Here is a 19,603-nt window from a genome sequence, read left to right on the forward strand (position 1 = left end):
CGCGTGATTGTTTACAAATAAAATTTGATATAAAAGCAATTGTTGAATCAATTCCTAATTAATTTTAACATTGTTCAACATTGCTGATGATAAAATAATTTGCAGGTTATTCAAGCACTCTGCCTTACATTGTTTAACCTACAATTTTCAACAATGTATGGTATCGCATTTATATTTAATTCTACTGCTTGACCGTTGGCTCTACAAACAGAGATCGGATTAAGCCATAACAATATGTTTACAGCAAAAAAAGAGCTATTCGCCACGCAAATGTAAAAATAACTACACGCACCAACGGAGCCATTTTAATAAATCTGCCAGCCCGCCCCAATATCACGTTACAATAATGATGTGTTTGCAAACACACACATTTCAATCACATGGCGGTTGCGGAACATTATCGAGAGCCTTTAATTTGATACCCTGCTTCATGGTCGTGGTAATGTTAGTGTGACCACCCTCAGTGTCGTTAGGGTTACTGTGGTCAAATTTATGATCGACATTAGGAATTTAGGGAATCTTGTGGAAGGAAATGAAAAGATTGAGGTTAGGCTAGAACTGTCAAAATTTTGGGGTTTGTTTACAACCCATAATAATCCATATGGCCGAATCTCGAGTTCAAACGTCATCTTCTTTCGACAGACTCTCTAATCAAAGAACGCCTGATTGGAAATGCTGTTTATGTGGAATATTTGCTGATAATTTGAAATATTTACGAGCGACACGATCATGAGATTTCGCCGAGGACATAAATTCTGTACAGAGTCCTCATTGTTTGTGGGTGTGCCGCCATAAAGCCGTCGTTTGCGGTAAATTACCTTTAGCGTGTAGAGCTGTCAACGAGCCACCGTCACCACCACTGGCCGCCATTATGGCTGATTCGAAAAGTTTGGTTATGAAAATGTGTTTCTCCTCTTTTGAGTTACTCCTTTTTGGTGTTGTGGGCGCGCCCCAATAATGTTTTCATTGCTTTTTTTTCTTCTTTTCGCAGCATTTCATCACAACATCAAAGTTTTGTGCACCTCTCTCCATCAGCGTGTAACCCTGTTGAGTACAGCTCATTATGGTCGCAGGTGATTAAAATCGGAGGAAAAAAGATTGTGGTGTGAAGAATTTTAATAACCCGAGGGGTGGAAAACCTGTGAGGTGGAGGTAGTTCCTAACGGAGAAGGGTTAATATTGTGTGATTCGTGAATTGTTTGCGCTAAAGGAGGTGAATTTATTAGTGGCCCCCTTCAGGGTTGTTTATTGGTCATAATTTTGAAGCTGGCGGAATAATGGACGATCTGATGGGAAAAATTTACGACTATTGATTCGGGAGGTGAGTATTGAATGATTTACTTGTTTTGGGGCACAACGAACGCGAGCTTTGATGGGTCTAATTAATTCGGATAATTTGGCAAATTTATGGGCGTCATTCTGGCGGGCTACAAAAGAAAAAAATAATCGAGAACCTTTCAGCTTCATTACGCTGGAGCCAATAACTCGTGAGGCATCAACAGGTCTTACCATGGTTATTTTCAATTAGTTTTTATTAGTAAATAATCAATTCACAATATCGTAATTTTATAACCTAATAGAGTTTTGGAGTACCTTTCAACTATGATTTGTACTATAGTTCATTTTGATGTAATTGGATATTCTAACAATGGATTTGCCAAGAGAAGGAAAAATTATTTAAAAAAAAAAAACCTTCGAAATTTGCTAAGGAAAAGGATAGAAATAGAAAAGCTTAAAACTAGATCACAATTTGTTTTGTCTGTTGACGTCGAATTACCATGGTTATACAACGGATAATTCTGAAAAAAATCAGAATCGGCGCTTCATAAGAGTGATAAATGCTGAAAAAAGGAAAATTACTCATTTTCAATCTTTACAAAACTATATTTCCGACAAAGTTATGATAAACAATGGACGAATAAGGAAATTTTAGAGGCGCTTTTTATTCTTCTTATTTTATAAAATATATTTTTGGATATTGACACTATTTTTTTCAAACGCGAACCGAAAACAAAAACGTTTTGATAAGTCATTGTCTTTTTGTATTTTTTGTAATGGTTGTAATGGTTGTAATTTTGGTAATTTTGGTAATTTTTGTTTTTTTTTTGTAATTTTTGTAATTTTTGTAATTTTTGTAATTTTTGGAATTTTTGGAATTTTTGTAATTTTTGTGATTTTTGTAATTTTTGTAATTTTTGTAATTTTTGTAATTTTTGTAATTTTTGTAATTTTTGTAATTTTTGTAATTTTTGTAATTTTTGTAATTTTTGTAATTTTTGTAATTTTTGTAATTTTTGTAATTTTTGTAATTTTTGTAATTTTTGTAATTTTTTTAATTTTTGTTATTTTTGTAATTTTTGTAATTTTTGTAATTTTTGTAATTTTTGTAATTTTTGTAATTTTTGTAATTTTTGTAATTTTTGTAATTTTTGTAATTTTTGTAATTTTTGTAATTTTTGTAATTTTTGTAATTTTTGTAATTTTTGTAATTTTTGTAATTTTTGTAATTTTTGTAATTTTTGTAATTTTTGTAATTTTTGTAATTTTTGTAATTTTTGTAATGTTTGTATTTTTTGTAATTTTTGTAATTTTCGTAATTTTTGTTATTTTTGTAATTTTTGTAGTTTTTTGTATTTTTTGTAATTTTTGTATTTTTTGTATTTTTTGTATTTTTTGTATTTTTTGTAATTTTTGTAATTTTTGTAATTTTTGTAATTTTTGTAATTTTTGTAATTTTTGTAATTTTTGTAATTTTTGTAATTTTTGTAATTTTTGTAATTTTTGTAATTTTTGTAATTTTTGTAATTTTTGTAATTTTTGTAATTTTTGTAATTTTTGTAATTTTTGTAATTTTTGTAATTTTTGTAATTTTTGTAATTTTTGTAATTTTTGTAATTTTTGTAATTTTGGTAATTTTTGTAATTTTTGTAATTTTTGTAATTTTTGTAATTTTTGTAATTTTTGTAATTTTTGTAATTTTTGTAATTTTGTAATTTTTGTAATTTTTGTAATTTTTGTAATTTTTGTAATTTTTGTAATTTTTGTAATGTTTGTATTTTTTGTAATTTTTGTAATTTTCGTAATTTTTGTTATTTTTGTAATTTTTGTAGTTTTTTGTATTTTTTGTAATTTTTGTATTTTTTGTATTTTTTGTATTTTTTGTAATTTTTGTAATTTTTGTAATTTTTGTAATTTTTGTAATTTTTGTAATTTTTGTAATTTTTGTAATTTTTGTAATTTTTGTAATTTTTGTAATTTTTGTAATTTTTGTAATTTTTGTAATTTTTGTAATTTTTGTAATTTTTGTAATTTTTGTAATTTTTGTAATTTTTGTAATTTTTGTAATTTTTGTAATTTTTGTAATTTTTGTAATTTTTGTAATTTTTGTAATTTTTGTAATTTTTGTAATTTTTGTAATTTTTGTAATTTTTGTAATTTTTGTAATTTTTGTAATTTTTGTAATTTTTGTAATTTTTGTAATTTTTGTATTTTTTGTAATTTTTGTAATTTTTGTAATTTTTGTAATTTTTGTAATTTGTGTAATTTTTGTAATTTTTGTAATTTTTGTAATTTTTGTAATTTTTGTAATTTTTGTAATTTTTGTAATTTTTGTAATTTTTGTAATTTTTGTAATTTTTGTAATTTTTGTAATTTTTGTAATTTTTGTAATTTTTGTAATTTTTGTAATTTTTGTAATTTTTGTAATTTTTGTGATTTTTGTAATTTTTGTATTTTTTGTAATTTTTGTAATTTTTGTAATTTTTGTAATTTTTGTAATTTTTGTAATTTTTGTAATTTTTGTATTTTTTGTAATTTTTGTAATTTTTGTAATTTTTGTAATTTTTGTAATTTTTGTAATTTTTGTAATTTTTGTAATTTTTGTAATTTTTGTAATTTTTGTCATTTTTGTCATTTTTGTCATTTTTGTCATTTTTGTCATTTTTGTCATTTTTGTCATTTTTGTAATTTTTGTAATTTTTGTAATTTTTGTAATTTTTGTAATTTTTGTAATTTTTGTAATTTTTGTAATTTTTGTAATTTTTGTAATTTTTGTAATTTTTGTAATTTTTGTAATTTTTGTAATTTTTGTAATTTTTGTAATTTTTGTAATTTTTGTAATTTTTGTCATTTTTGTCATTTTTGTCATTTTTGTCATTTTTGTCATTTTTGTCATTTTTGTCATTTTTGTCATTTTTGTCATTTTTGTCATTTTTGTCATTTTTGTCATTTTTGTCATTTTTGTCATTTTTGTCATTTTTGTCATTTTTGTCATTTTTGTCATTTTTGTCATTTTTGTCATTTTTGTCATTTTTGTCATTTTTGTCATTTTTGTCATTTTTGTCATTTTTGTCATTTTTGTCATTTTTGTCATTTTTGTAATTTTTTAGCTTTTAGTTTTTAGTTTTTAGTTTTTAGGTTTTAGTTTTTAGTTTTTAGTTTTTAGTTTTTAGTTTTTAGTTTTTAGTTTTTAGTTTTTAGTTTTTAGTTTTTAGTTTTTAGTTTTCAGTTTTTAGTTTTTAGTTTTTAGTTTTTAGTTTTTAGTTTTTAGTTTTTAGTTTTTAGTTTTTAGTTTTTAGTTTTTAGTTTTTAGTTTTTAGTTTTTAGTTTTTAGTTTTTAGTTTTTAGTTTTTAGTTTTTAGTTTTTAGTTTTTAGTTTTAGTTTTAGTTTTTAGTTTTTAGTTTTTAGTTTTAGTTTTTAGTTTTTAGTTTTTAGTTTTTAGTTTTTAGTTTTTAGTTTTTAGTTTTTAGTTTTTAGTTTTTAGTTTTTAGTTTTTAGTTTTTAGTTTTTAGTTTTTAGTTTTTAGTTTTTAGTTTTTAGTTTTTAGTTTTTAGTTTTTAGTTTTTAGTTTTTAGTTTTTAGTTTTTAGTTTTAGTTTTTAGTTTTTAGTTTTTAGTTTTTAGTTTTTAGTTTTTAGTTTTTAGTTTTTAGTTTTTAGTTTTTAGTTTTTAGTTTTTAGTTTTTAGTTTTTAGTTTTTAGTTTTTAGTTTTTAGTTTTTAGTTTTTAGTTTTTAGTTTTTAGTTTTTAGTTTTTAGTTTTTAGTTTTTAGTTTTTAGTTTTTAGTTTTTAGTTTTTAGTTTTTAGTTTTTAGTTTTTAGTTTTTAGTTTTTAGTTTTTAGTTTTTAGTTTTTAGTTTTTAGTTTTTAGTTTTTAGTTTTTAGTTTTTAGTTTTTAGTTTTTAGTTTTTAGTTTTTTTTGTCAAAACGCATTGAAATTTGATCATTTACCAAAGAGTTACTCTATTACTCTATTTTTTGTTTTTCTCTCACAAAAGTGCTTCCATTTTATTAGGAATTTGTCCAACAATGGTCCTCGAGAACTAATGCCGGTAATAAAATCCACAAGATTAGAAAGATGTCCCTTAATTGTTGTGTCTTCTCAGAGGGACTAACACTGACGTGTCACGTGTGTGACGACGACTTCTTGGGTTACAAACCCATCTGTCATCCACGTTTTGGACGGCTGTTAATTTGGGTGGGGTGGCTTGGGAGGGTGGGTGCTTTAGTGTTCCATTTTACGACCTAAATACGTTAGAGCGGAGAGTTGTAAGAAAATACTATGTAATTGTTGACATGGGGATTTTTTGCCTTCTTTTCCATCAGATTTTGGGCTTTCTGAGGAATAAAATCGATGCTTTTGCACATGAAATGGCCAATTTAATAGACTCGCCAAAAAGCACTCACACGACTTTCGAAGTTTCATCAATTGAATTGTCCGAAATTGCTATCAAGGTTTATCTTCTTTTTTGATGTTCTCTACGGCGGGAAAGCTCTCTTTTATATCAAGTTAAAGTGTCGAATTTCACCGACATAATATGGCCCTTGGGATGAAGACAAGAAATTAAGCTATCAGATCCAGACGTTTGGCAAGAAGAACGGTTTTTGAAGATTCGGAAATAAACGTTAAGAGTAGGGCAAGGCCAAACTGGAAAAAGTATTTTCAATAACCTCACATTAATTTAGTTTAATGATTGTATGTGTTTTTTTCTGGGTTTTGCATTCTCAGTAAAAAATTGTGTAAATTTTGAAGGTTGGATATTACCTCTTTTATGAAGTAATTTTACCTCAATTTAGACTGAAAAAGCGACATTCCAACAGAAAAGTGGTAAAATCACACATTTTCAGAGGTAACATTATACATTTTTTCTGACATAAAATGATTTTTTTCAGTGTTGATTGCACATTTCCAAACCCACTCCTTTGTCTGCATTCTGCACGTGAATCGATTTTTCACGGAAAATTGATGAAAATAGCACAACTGATAAGATAAAAGCGGCCTTCAATGGGCTTAGTTCTGCGAACTTCATCAACCGTCATATCGATACGAGGCTAGTGAATGAATTCCAACAGAGCATGATAACGCAAGGCAGGTGAATTGAACCAGCTGCGGCTGACTTTTATGAATACATCAAACACACAGATCATGGTGGTGGCCCTTTTTCGTTGATCTTTTATACCAGCATTATTTTTTGCCCATCTTTCACCGAACGCATTGAAAAACATCGAATTGATGAGCTTATAAAGATACTCATCAACCCTCGCGCAACCTTTCCCGCATCATGCAGGAAAAACCAATTTTTCTCCTGATTGCTCTTGTTAGCTCTAACCTCTTTCTTCAACTCACACTGGCAACCATGCTGGATGTTTGCCCACTTGAGACAACCCCTCCAATTTAGAGCTCGTGACATCCCTAACCTGAACCTAACCTTTCCTTTCATCTTCTTCGTTTATCCAACTTTTGCTTATTTGATTGATTAGCTCTTGTAGTAATCATTATCATTTTTTCCGTCTTCTTACAAAACCCCTATAGAAGGGAAAATTCGGAGTCCGTTTCTCATGTGGCTTATCATGATTTCTCAACCCCTGACTATGGTTAGAGGGAGAAAAAAAAGAGTCAGTATCCTTGTTTGAGGACGATGGCAAGATTTACGACTGCGGTGACAGCAAACTCGGCACGTGTTACACCGCTAGCTGTTTTGTTCGAGGTGAACTCAATTTGTGGTTCGGTAAACCGGTGAAAATGATATTGACTACCTTTTTTTCATAATTTCATTCCATGTAGAACCACGCTTTTGAGCAAAGTAAGAATCAGTTTCACTTGTTTTTAGATTTTTTTTTCAATCGTGATTTTGTTGAAGATCGTAAATCAATAAACTTCAACGTGCTAAATAAGATATGGGTCATTCCAGGTCAACTGGGTACACTTTTGGACTCGACCTTCACCGATTTGAACCAAACTTAGAGGGCACGTTCATCTATCGATAGTAAACAGAAATCCCAAGTTTGGTGCTGATTGGACCATCCCTCTATTTTTGGCACCGCTCTCTTTTTTGACGGTTTTCTAAAAAACTTTTTTTTCTTTTAATCATAACTTTGCAACTTTTTAAGCAAAAGACTTTCTAAAGGTTGCATTTTATAGATAGTTGTCCAAGGAATTCGATAAAAATAAAATTTCAACCCTCAAATGCCCCTTAATATTATATTTTAACGTTTTAAATATTAAAATTCAGTTTTGACCAATTCCTGATATTTTTATTTGTTTTATTTTGTCACCATCGCGTTCCCTGGACAATTTTACATAATAATCAATGTAAACCTCAAACTACAATGAACTATTGGCGAGAAACGGCGATTCTACTGAAAAAAGTTTGATTTTGCGCAGCACTCTGCCCTATGAATTCAAATCCGAAATAAGTTTTTCACATATAAAAACCGAACAATGTGAGATTCATCCTTTATTGATGAAAAGTACATCATGTACTTATGAGTGCTAAATCAAACTTTTTTCAGTAAAATCGCTGTTTCTCGCCAATAGTTCATTTTAGTTTGAGGTCTACATTGATTATTATGTAAAATTGTCCGGGGAACACGATGGTGATAAAATGAAACAAATAAAAATATAAGGAATTGGTCAAAACTGATGTTTTATACATAAAACGTTAAAATATAATATTAGTGGGCAATTAAGGGTTAAAATTTTATTTTTATCGAATTCCTTGGACAATTTTCTATAAAATGCAACCTGTAGAAAGTCTTTTGCTCAAATAGTCGTAAAGTTATGATTAAAAGAAAAAAAAGTTTTTTAGAAAATCGTCAAAAAAGAGGGCGGTGCCAAAAATAGAGGGATGGTCCAATCAGCACCAAACTTGGGATTTCTGTTAACTATCGATAGATGAACGTTCTCTCCAAGTTTGGTCTAAATCGGTGATGGTCGAGTCCAAAAGTGTACTCAGTTGACCTGGAATGACCCATATCTTGAGAAAGGATCTTCTGATCGATTTGGTGTCTCCGGTAAAGTTGCATAGTACTTTTGAAAAAATGTTACACTTATTTTTGCCTTCCTCACCTTACTGAGGAAAGGCTATAAAATCACTCGAAAAATGAGCTTCTCAATTAGACCTCATAGAACCACCTTCATGTATACCGATCGACTCAGAATCAAATTCTGAGCAAATGTCTGTGTGTGTGGTGGGATGTTGATCAAAAAATTGTCACTCGATTATCTCGAGACTAGCTGAACCGATTTTGTCCGTTTTGACCTCATTCGATCCGTCTTGGGGTCCCATAAGTCGCTATAAAAAATTATGCAGTTTAGTTAAGTACTTCAAAAGTTATGCTAAAAAAACGATTTTGACTAAAGTTCGGAAGATTGTAAAAAGGGTGGTTTTTGTAAGAAAACCCGTCATGTTATACATTTTCAGAAAGGTATTTGAAAGACCTTTCCAACGCGTCCAAGACATTGAATATCTGACAACCCTATCAAAAGTTATAAGCACTTAAGTGTTATTTATGCACTTTTTGGAGGCCGGATCTCAGATATTTTGATGAAAACGTTGTCCGGATCTCTCATGCGACCTATCGTTGGATAGGTAATCAAAAGACCTTTTCAACGAGCACGAATTGGATTGGAGATCTGACTACCCTATCATAAGTTGTAAGCACATAAGTGCCCTGCAATATGAAGATCTGACTACCCAATCTAGTGGTATGAATAATGAGTCAAATTGATAAAACACTGGCCTTTTGTGTATATTTTGGATAGCCCCCTTTAAATGTGAGGAAGGCACCAACCACCCTAGGGTGTATTAAGTAACGTTTTTAAACACAAAACGGGAACAGAAATTGTCCGAGGAATCCGATAAAAATATTTTCAGGCAAGGGCTCTTTGGTCCCACGTCCTCCAAAACCTTATTTGAAGTTTTTATACGACCTTATTGTAAGGGTAGATTTTTCAAACTCCAAACTATTTTTCTCTAAAAGCCTAATTATTTGCCTTTCATTTGAGCTAAAATCGGTTAAATTGGCACGGAGTTATGATTTTTTTTAAATGTGGTTTTTGCGAAAATTGTCGAAAATGGCATTTTTCCGGATCACCCTAACACGGCGTAGGTCACCCTAATGGCCGAACAAAAAAAAATACGGGTCCAATTATATCGGCTTAGGATTCCCCAGAAAAAAAAAATTGAGCACGAGAACTAAGAACTTTTTTTTCGAATCATGCTGTTTTCGTGGGGAACTGCTTTATATTATTTTTTTTATAACACTCTATAAATTATAACTGCAAAATTAGAAAAAAAAAATTAAAATGAAAAATTTTGCTCTAAATGAAAAAATGACCCTTCTGGGTCAATGTAGATTCGAAAAGTACATTAAATTTCCCTTATAATAACATGTTCCAAAAAAAAATGTACATTTTAGTAACAAAAATTGGCAGAGTCGATAAATATTTTTTTTGTGTTTTTTTTGTTGATAAAATCAATTTTTTTTAAATTCTAAGTAGGGGAGAGTGGGGAGACTTGATCCCCTTTTTTGTATCGCACATAACTCTGTCAATTTCTCACAAAACTATGATCTTTTTGCATGAATTGAAAGCTTAAACATTCAACTATGTTTGGCTGATAAGGGTATTTCATCAGATAAACTCTTCGAATAATGCCAAGCGTTTTTAAAAAATATTTTAAACCGGCATTTTCAAAATGTTGGGGGTAAATTGATCCCCCTTTCAACATTTTGAAGAAATCTTAAGCAAAATGTTTCTTATTCATCCAAACTTTTAATTTCCTATAAGTTACAGCAATTTCACATTGAACCTGTACGTTTGTGTTCAAAATATAACAAGTTTAGCATGCAAAATATTTAAAAACTTAAAATTTTCTTTTTTAGACCAAAATTGAGCATGTTTACAAAAGCTGGTAATTTTTGTTTACAAAACATTTGAAAAATGGTTCAAACTGCAGTAAGTTATGTACAACTATACTAAAGGAAACTATGTACGAAAACCCAGCCCAATTATTTAATCTTGAGGCTGATTCCAGTGACTGTAAAAATGCAGGGATCAAGTCTCCCTTAACGCACTTTTTTAAACAATTGATTGTAAAAATAGTATGACGATAAATTTAACGTCAAATGCGTAAGGGTTTTGGAGTTGATATGTTTATCAAACAATGCATGCATAAAAAATATTTTTTTGAATAATTTTTGAGTGTTTTCTATACTTATCAAACCAAAGAAAAAAGATCTCTTGGAAGTTTTTTGCAGCACTTCTTAGAAAAATGTGTTTAACTCAATCTAACCATTTTTTAATTTTTTTCTTTGTTTTCTACAATGAGTTTTAGTCAATTTCGCACAACTTTCTAGAACAAAGCTAATTGTTTTACCCACATGCTGACGAGATACAGGCTTGGGATCAAGTCTCCCCGGGGATCAAGTCTCCCCACTCTCCCCTACGCCATCAAATCGGGCGTCCAATTTTACCTAAAAGTCCCTTTGAAACCAAATTTCCATCTCATCACCATTTCAGGCTGCAAATTATTGAAAAACATGTTTTTTTTTCATGTTCAAAAATGGAAGGAGTCGTACCGCCCATCCGTCACAGGATATCAAAAAACGGACCTCGGATTTGTGATCAGGGACAAAAGTTACTCCTTAGCACAAAGTTTCACGCAAATCGAAGAGGGGTCGGGGCAACTTTTTCCAATTTCGTGTAAGTTGGCGGAGAATGACTTATTTTTCGATGAAAAATCAACCAACTTCTTCCTCGTTACGTTTTCGGTCTACTGCTAAGTCTAGTTGCTGTAGGTTTACGACACTTAAACACTTTTAATTTCTCCTTCTAAGTCAATTTCAAGGTTAAAACATCCCGCTCAACATTCCTGCAACCTTCCATAAATCACCGCAAAATCTTCACCTTCATTTGTTACAATTTGTCACGACAACTTTCAGCGCTAAGCTCCGGAAGTTGAGGTTTACAATTTTCCCCACCATCGACGACAACCCCCGGGTTCCTAAAACGGCATGTAAATGAGCGTCTCAAGTGGCGGAAACTCAGGACGGAAGTCAGTCCGCACACAGTCTGCCAGCTTGTTGTGGTGGTGGAAATTGCTATCGATTTTACGCCTGGGCGAGGATTCGATTTCCTTCCTCGCTTGGGGTTTCAGAGCAGCAGCAGATGGTTTCCCCCTGTTCGGTTTGGGTGTTGCTGTTTTCGATTGATTTAGAGCCCGCCAACGAGGGTATTTCTGCTTGGAATTTCCAAGATATAGGTCTTGGGTGTTGTTTCAATTACCGAGAATCCCTCTCGAGTGGTGGGATTTCCAAAGACAATTTAGCATTTTCCGTTTCAATTTGTGATGAATTTGGGAATTTTCAATTGCTTGATGCGTTGAATTTCGAAAAGTTAACGATCACCATTGTGCCATTTTCTTTTAAATTCTTCATTTTTGTTATTTAGAACACAAAAACAATCGAAAGATAATTTTATGCGTGTTTCAAAAATATGTTTCTCTGTGCCATCATAATTCGTGCTTACACGGGTGCTCAAAATATGGAAAAATATTGTAAAACCTCGCTTCACGAGCAAAAAATTGTTTCTTGAAATTTGTTCTTGGTTTAAGCCCAAATATGATCAAAATCGGTCGACATTAACCCATTGACATGCGAGGGTGAAGTTTGCATGGAAAAATCGAAAAAATGCTTTGAAAATCTAGGTGATATTTTTTGTAAAATATTCAATGGCCAACAACTTTGACCATAATTCCAAATCACGTCCTCCCCTAAGGTGGCCAATCTAACATGGCCCGCAAGATGATTTTTTGTGGCCCGCGGACCCATTTTGGATGATCATGTAAAATGGCCCTTTGACCATTTGTAAAGCGATTTTTTCTCAAAGTGAAGGTTTATTAGAAACTTTTTTTTATGATGATCTTTTTATCTATTTAATTTTTTTATTTAAAACTAAAAATTTCTCCATAATCTGATCTCCATTATACGACACAAATATTTTGTTCAAAAATCTTTCAAATTGAACAATTTTACACGTCTCAATGTGAGTGAAAATAGTAAATTTCGCAAAAAATTGCATTGAACACTTTCAGAAAAGATTTATAAATCGTTCAAATAAAAAGCTAAAGCAGAAAACTGTAATAATCTTAGTAATAATAACAAAAAAAATAGTATTCCATTTTAATTAAAAAGTCATAATGACCCTTTCTATAAATTGAGAATCAAACATGCTCTGCACTTTAAAACATTCTTCTTTGTTGTTCAAACTCATGATACTTGGATATCGAATATAATTGACTACCATCTGATTCAGGGCAGACCAAAATTTATTGTAATCGTAAAAATAATTGCTGGAAAATAATTTCATAACATTTTTTATAAATTACTTTTATTTAATGATAAAATTATGCCGCTACATATAATTTTCAGAGTTTATGTCACCATTTTCAAAATATAAAAAAAACACTTTAAAATTTCAATGACAACACAAGTGCATTCAACTGAATACAGTTTTTTTTAAACAAATAAAATCAACAAAACTGTTGGAAAACTGTCTATTTCTGTCTTCTTTAATTTTTAAATTAGTTTGTTTTTCGGCTCAGCAGTCAGAGAACATTTATCTTTGTTTGACGAAAATGATAAATAAATAACAGAAATATAAATTAAAATAACGTAATTTCATTTTAAAAAATATACATTTGGCCCGCAAGCTTATTTGAACTTCAAACTTGGCCCGCCATTCAAAAACTTTGAGCACCCCTGATCTAAAATGTGAAATTTTAGTGAATTTTCTGACCTTTCAGATAGTAATTTTTACTATTAACTTCAACTTATTCAATGATTAATCATAACTACGTTTCGATAGTAAATTCAATTTAAAAGAATGGTTTTTTTTAGAGCGAGACCATTTTTGTAGAGTCCTAACCATAACCTACAACTTTGCCGAAGACACAACATCGTTTTGCCTTCCTCACTGAGGTAAGGCTATAATCCTGCTCTAAAATTGAACTTTTTATTTAAAGCTCGAAAACCCACCTTGATGTATACATATCGACTCAGAATCGAAAACAGAACAAATGTCTGTGTGTATGTGTGTGTGTATGTGTGTGGGTCAGTTTTCTCAGCACTGGCTGAACCGATTTTAACCAAACCAGTTGCATTCGACTTGGTTTCGGGTCCCATACGGTGCTATTGAATTGTTCGAAGTTTCGATAAGTAGTTCAAAAGTTATGTATAAAAATGTGTTTACGCATATTTTCGGAAGTTGAATAAATGGCAGTTAACTGAACCAAACATCACCATGTTATACATCGTTATTTAGGTAATTGAAAGACCTTTCCAACGAGTCTAAAACATTGGTAATCTGGCAATCCTGTCTCGAGTTGTAACCACTTAAGTGATATTTATGTACTTTTTTGTAGCCGGATCTCATTGAAATGTATGTAAACAATGTCCGGATCCATCATCCGACACATCGTTGGTTAGGTAATCGAAAGACCTTTCCAACGAATCTAAAACATTGAAGATCTGGCAACCCTGTCTCGAGTTCTGACTACTTAAGTGATATTTATGTACTTTTTTTGTAGCCGGATCTCACTTAAATGTATGTAAACAATGTCCGGGTCCATCATCCGACCCATCGTTGGTTAGGTAATCGAAAGACCTTTCCAACGAGTCCAAAACATTGAAGATTTGGCAACCCTGTCTCAAGCTATGACCACTTATGATACCACTTATGAGCCCTTGAGTGATATGTGTGTTTTTTGTATTCCGGAACTTAACGAAATTAGACGAAATTTGTGTACAAACCCATCATATCACATATCACCCATTGTTGGCAAAGAGTGAGGAAGGCACCAACCACATAGGTGGATTAAGTTAGTTTTTTTCGAATATTTTAATATTTTCGTCTCGAAAAATGCCAACCGAGCCGGCTGGGATCGAACCCAGGCCAACTGGGGTGAGATACAAATACACTGAAAATGCACTAAAATACACTGAACAAAATTTAAGGGTTTTTAAAGTTTAAAAGTCAAATTTGAAGGTGAGTGCATGATTTTTTTTTATTTGTTTTAAAATGCATTATACACCTATCCAGTTGTTTTGCAATCATTAGTTTCCAAAAAATATATGTTTTGAGGATTTTTTTTTGCGAAAAAAACGTTTTTGGGGTGCTATACATTGGAATTTCATAATCTAATCTAATCTAACACAAACGCAGCCAGTCCGATGAAAGCATGCAGGAAAGTCTTGTGATTAGATTACGTCCCAAGCACTTTTCTTGTCAATATTAATAATTGCAATACATCTGAGAACACCCGAAAATATAATTCAAAAATTAAAGCGGCCAGCCCTACTGCGTTGTGTTTACCGCAGAGAGGATTCTGTGAACGGATCACATTCCACAGAATCTACCGGGGAGGAAGGATGCGTGGACATACCGTACCAAACGCTCTGAATCAGTTAGGTGTGGTGTGTTAGTGTCAATCTGGCAGATAATTATATTTTTAGGGGGGAAGTGGAATTGGGCAACATGGGATTATGGAATGGGTATGTAAGGAGGGAGTAGGAGGGCTATTTACTTTATAGTATAATAATATAGGGGAACATAATCATTTAGCAAATAATGATGGAAAGCTCTTACCAAGAATCAGCAAATTAAAAAAAAAAAACCAGATTGTGTCCCAATCGGCAGCTCCTAAGTTTTTATCCTTAGCAAAAGCCGCATAAAATTAGCCAAGATTTCGTAGTCATCTGCGCGATTGAGGCTCTAGACTTTGACGGAAGTCCTCAGAAGACCTGTTATACATTGGAATTTCATAAAAAAAATAAAAAAAATAACCAGCCCAAAATTTTTTTCAGTTGATTAGACTTTTATTTTCATATTAACTTTGAAGATTTTAGAAAAAAAAATTATATAAATTTATATTTGCAACGACATAATTTTGCTGAAATCTTTTCACAGATCATTTTGACGACGTTGAAACGGGATTGATAAAGCAAACGTCCTTCGGAACCAATACTGACAACCCATTTCACCAACACACGCGCACACAAAAACACAAGACTGCCTACTTGCGGTTATTTGAATTGAGGTTAGAGTTAGAGAACCAAGTGGAATGTGAGTGAGTGAGCTTCGAGTCGTCAATAATTTATTTACTGATGTGCTGCTGGGGCTGGGGGAGGCTTTTAAGGGGCATGCCATTTGGGTTTTCCGAATTAAGACGGCGCGCAATGTTTTATTGGCTGTCGGCATCGATGTTGGAGGACTATTCCTCCCCCACAAGAACCAAACACATCGCACATCCCATGGCGAATGAGCCCGAGTCACGAGAGACTTTCTGGCCGTCCATCGGAAGTGGAAAAGGTCGCTGCCGAAGATAGGGGAAATATACCCTTTCTAATCAAACACCTATCTTCGTCATATGAAGAGTTTGATGCTCGATTAAAGCTCCAAAAATACTATTTAGGATATAAACTTACCAGCAACAGCACCGCCTCGAGTAAGCACGCAAATTTATGCCATTTACTGGCCAAAAAGATCAAATTTAATGCACTTTTGATCATAATTTCTATTTTGCGAGACCATTTCTCATCATTTTGTTGGCACACACATCCACACGCAAGATGAGAGGTTAACTGCTTAACGAAAGTCGCCATCAATATCTTTTCACTTGCGCTAACGATTTCAAAGCGCTTAAGATATAAAATTGCTTCCAACTACCGGCAACATGTTCTTTTGCACATTAGTTAGTCACTCACTTGAAAAATAATCCCGAAACATGTAAATAATTAGCAAGCGCCACCAAAAAAACAAACGCGCCAAGTTTTTTGACGTTTCAATTTTGACGACCCATTCCAATCGAAGGCTGAAGAAAACCGAGCGAGAAGCGAAGGCAAATAAAGAACAAAGGGTGGCCACCAACACCACCAGCAGCGCCTGTTGGAGTGAGCCAGTGATGCCAGGAAATTTTCTCTATAAATGCTACTTTTCGTGAGTGTTCGCTTAAAATTTCATCAATTTTGGCAGCACTAAGCAGACCCAAAAGAGCGCTGGAAGAAAAAAAATAACTAAGCTGAAAATGGGCGTGGCCCAATGCACTCGACTGATTAGAATGCATTTGGGAAATAATTTTTTAAATGCTTGTAAAAGGAATAGCATCACTTTTAATAAAAGTGAAAATAAACAGAAATGTTCACAAAAAGTTGCTCTACTCGTTGGTGTACTTGGTTTTAGTAAATTTCAAGGAACACTCCAGATTATCCAGCATCATTCAAACACGACCGCTTATTAGGCTTAAAATGGGTATATTTCCTCTACTTGGGAAATTTTGACGAAATAAAGCCCGCCCAAGTCGAGTTTAATGTGTGGGGGATTCGCATGAAAGTGTTGTGTTGATAACATCTCTGCTCAACCGAGAAGAAATGTAGGAGTAATCCTTGCCTCTTTTTCGTCGTAGTCAATTGTTTCATTTTATTGCGTTCCATAAAATGCTTGGAAATAGCCGACTGCTGCAAGAGCTTTAGCAAAATTTATTGAAATTTGAAGCAGCTGATTCAGTGTTTTCTTTAAAAATTCGCTTTAAAATTCACAGGCTCAAAAAACCACCTGGTGGGAACAATGATGGAGTCCTTTTCCAAAAAAGTGCTCTTTGAAAAAAGGTCTGGTCCCACTTTCCGCGAAGTCTCATTTTTCGCCCATGATTCATTACCCCGCAGATGGCGCGCAATTTCCCAACGGCGAATGATAAAAAGTCGGCACCTTAAAATGAGCTGGGCGTGGCCGACGGTTCTTCGTAGAAGCTTCCCCCGTGCCGCGTGTATGAAATTAAATTTATGATAATTGCTTGATTATGATAATAATAGAGTACGCGTTGCAAAAGCACCCCCCTTGTTCGCCCCCCAAAAGTGTGAGTCCGGAAAAGCGCCTCGTGTGTTTGCGCGGAGCTTTTCCGAGTATCAACACTTGAATCCGGTGCTTTCATCAGCGGCACTACTCTCGCCGTTGATTACCTCGTGCATATTTATGAATCGTTCGTTGGTTGATTTTTGGACCGCGTGACGAGATGACAGCTGTGGCCAACCGTACAGATAATAACGCCATCTGGACCCCCTCCACTCTGGATGGTACATCAAAAAGTGGTTATGCAAAATGAAGCCATTTTCGTTTATTTCGGGGTAAACTACTTTGGAAAACGGCAATAGGATGTAGATTGTAGATTTAATTTTGGCGGTTATAGTTCACTTGGGATCACCCAATGCAAAAGTTGCGTCTTTCAATCACGTAAAATTCAGTACGCAAAAAAGTATAAGTCATCGCTAAAATTTAAAAGTTATCGCTGTTTTTGTGAAAAAAAAAGATTTTTCCCGTTTTTATTTTCAAAAAAACATATTTGAAAACCTGTAAATGGCCACCTGCCATCTTTGAGTATGTTACATAAAATTTCCCAAAGAATCCGATAAAAATATTTTCAGACATAGGTAGTTTGGTCCAGACATCGTCAAAACGGCATTTAAAAGTTTCATACGAACTTTTCAAATGTTAGGCTGGACTTCTCGGTCCTCAAACTATTTTTCTTTAAAAGGTCAACTAATCACCTTTCATTTGCGTCCAAGACACCTAAAATCAGTTGAAATGGTGCGGAGATACGATCTTTTTCGAAAACTGACAGGAAAATTGCAGTTTTCTAAGTCTCACCCAAACAACCCTTCATATTCTAATCCGATTTTCAATGAAAAAAAAAACAATATTTAGAAAAAAAATAATCGTGACTAACATTTCAAAAGGCCGAAATATTGAATGTTTGGCCATTTTTAAATGCTAGTCTTGATTAAAAAAATGAAAATATTGTTTTCGAAAAGAAAATTTCACGAATGTTTATTTTTTAACATTGAAAATCGGACCTTATGTTACTGATCTCAGTACAGTACTCGACATTAGAAAATGGAGGGTTGTTTGGGTGAGACCTAAAAAATTTCAATTTTCTTGTATCTTTTTCTTTAAGCCGCTGTATCTCAGCAACCAAAGGTTCAGTCTTTTCAATTTTTCAGAACTTTCAGAACTACAAATGTTTCACTGAAATCAACTTTTCTTTGGCTATATCTTGAAAACAGGGCCCTATATCAAAAAATCTGTTAAGTACTTTTCGATTGCAAATTCAATTTTAAATAGTAAAATATTAGGTAAAAAACATATGTATAAAATTTCGATTTTTTCAAAAACTCATAACTCGGCGGCAGAATTTTGACCTTTCTTCTCTTTGGCTCAAAAGTTGCGGGTGTTTGTCCCCTAAAACATATACAAAATCTCGAATATAAAATTTCAAAAAAAGTTCTGTAGACCTCAACAATGTCTACAACTTTGCCGAAGACATCAAATTGATCAGAAAATTCATTCAAAAGTTACAGATTTTCGAATATTTACGTACCATTTTTATATGGACAGCTGCCAAAATTGTATGGAGACTTGTATGGGTGAACCAATGACACAAAATAGCTTCTTTGCTCATAAGGAAGGCCCCAACAAAGTTTTAGCAAAACAAAAAAATAATGGTCGGAATCGGCCGATTCCGTAGAGAATTGCTCACTTGTATGAAGTTGGACGGGCTTTCTGAAAAAAAAATACACTGAAATAAAATTACACGTAAATTTTATGAGATTTTTCAATTTTAAAGTTTTAAAGTTAAATTTGAAGGTGATGTTACGATTTTTTTTCGTTCAAATTTTTTCAGGAGCCTAAAATGTTACAAAAAGACTCACGAAATGCTGGCTGGTATGTTTTTCCTAAAAAAAATACAAAAATCATTTACTAAAACTGTTTTTTTGAAAAGTGGTCTGAACGTCACCATTTAAAAAAAACGAACCGGAAATCGATTCTTTAGACAATTTCACATAAAAGTCTCCATATTGACAACTGTCCTGTGTCCAATCCTTGTGAAGATACAGCGGTCTTAAAAATAAAAAAAAAGTTGAAAAAATACGGTTTTTGATGGTTTTTTTCCATTTCTATATGACAGAGTTGATTTTTTAGTCTCGTAAATATTTTTACCGGGAAGCTCGTCCGATTTCCCGTAAGTTTGTCTTTGACAGCATTGCAATTGGATGTATGGGCTAACAGATATAAGCTTAATTACATTGTTCATATTTTTTTCAGTGTGGTAGAAACCAGGATTGTAAATACACAGAGAACAGATGTATATCATTGAACAAACAGCATTGAAAAACGTGTGTAAAAATTCAAACCAAAATACGTTGAAAAGAGCTAGGGTGTGCACCATCCGCCTAGATAGCGCCACTTCCAAAATCATGATGGCCTACAGTAGC

General features: G+C 32.4%; 1 protein-coding gene across 1 annotated transcript in view; it reads left to right on the top strand.

The window, feature by feature from the left end:
• Positions 1-1,143: 1,143 nt before the first annotated feature.
• Positions 1,144-19,603, top strand: part of LOC120419264 (G-protein coupled receptor moody) — a 278,652-nt gene continuing 260,192 nt past the window's right edge. The window contains exon 1 of the mRNA XM_052708632.1: positions 1,144-1,321. The gene's annotated coding sequence lies outside the window, so the exon portion shown is untranslated. The remainder of the gene's footprint in view (positions 1,322-19,603) is intronic.

The sequence above is a fragment of the Culex pipiens genome, chromosome 1 (assembly GCF_016801865.2).
Source record: "Culex pipiens pallens isolate TS chromosome 1, TS_CPP_V2, whole genome shotgun sequence".
Taxonomy (NCBI): Eukaryota; Metazoa; Arthropoda; class Insecta; order Diptera; family Culicidae; genus Culex; species Culex pipiens.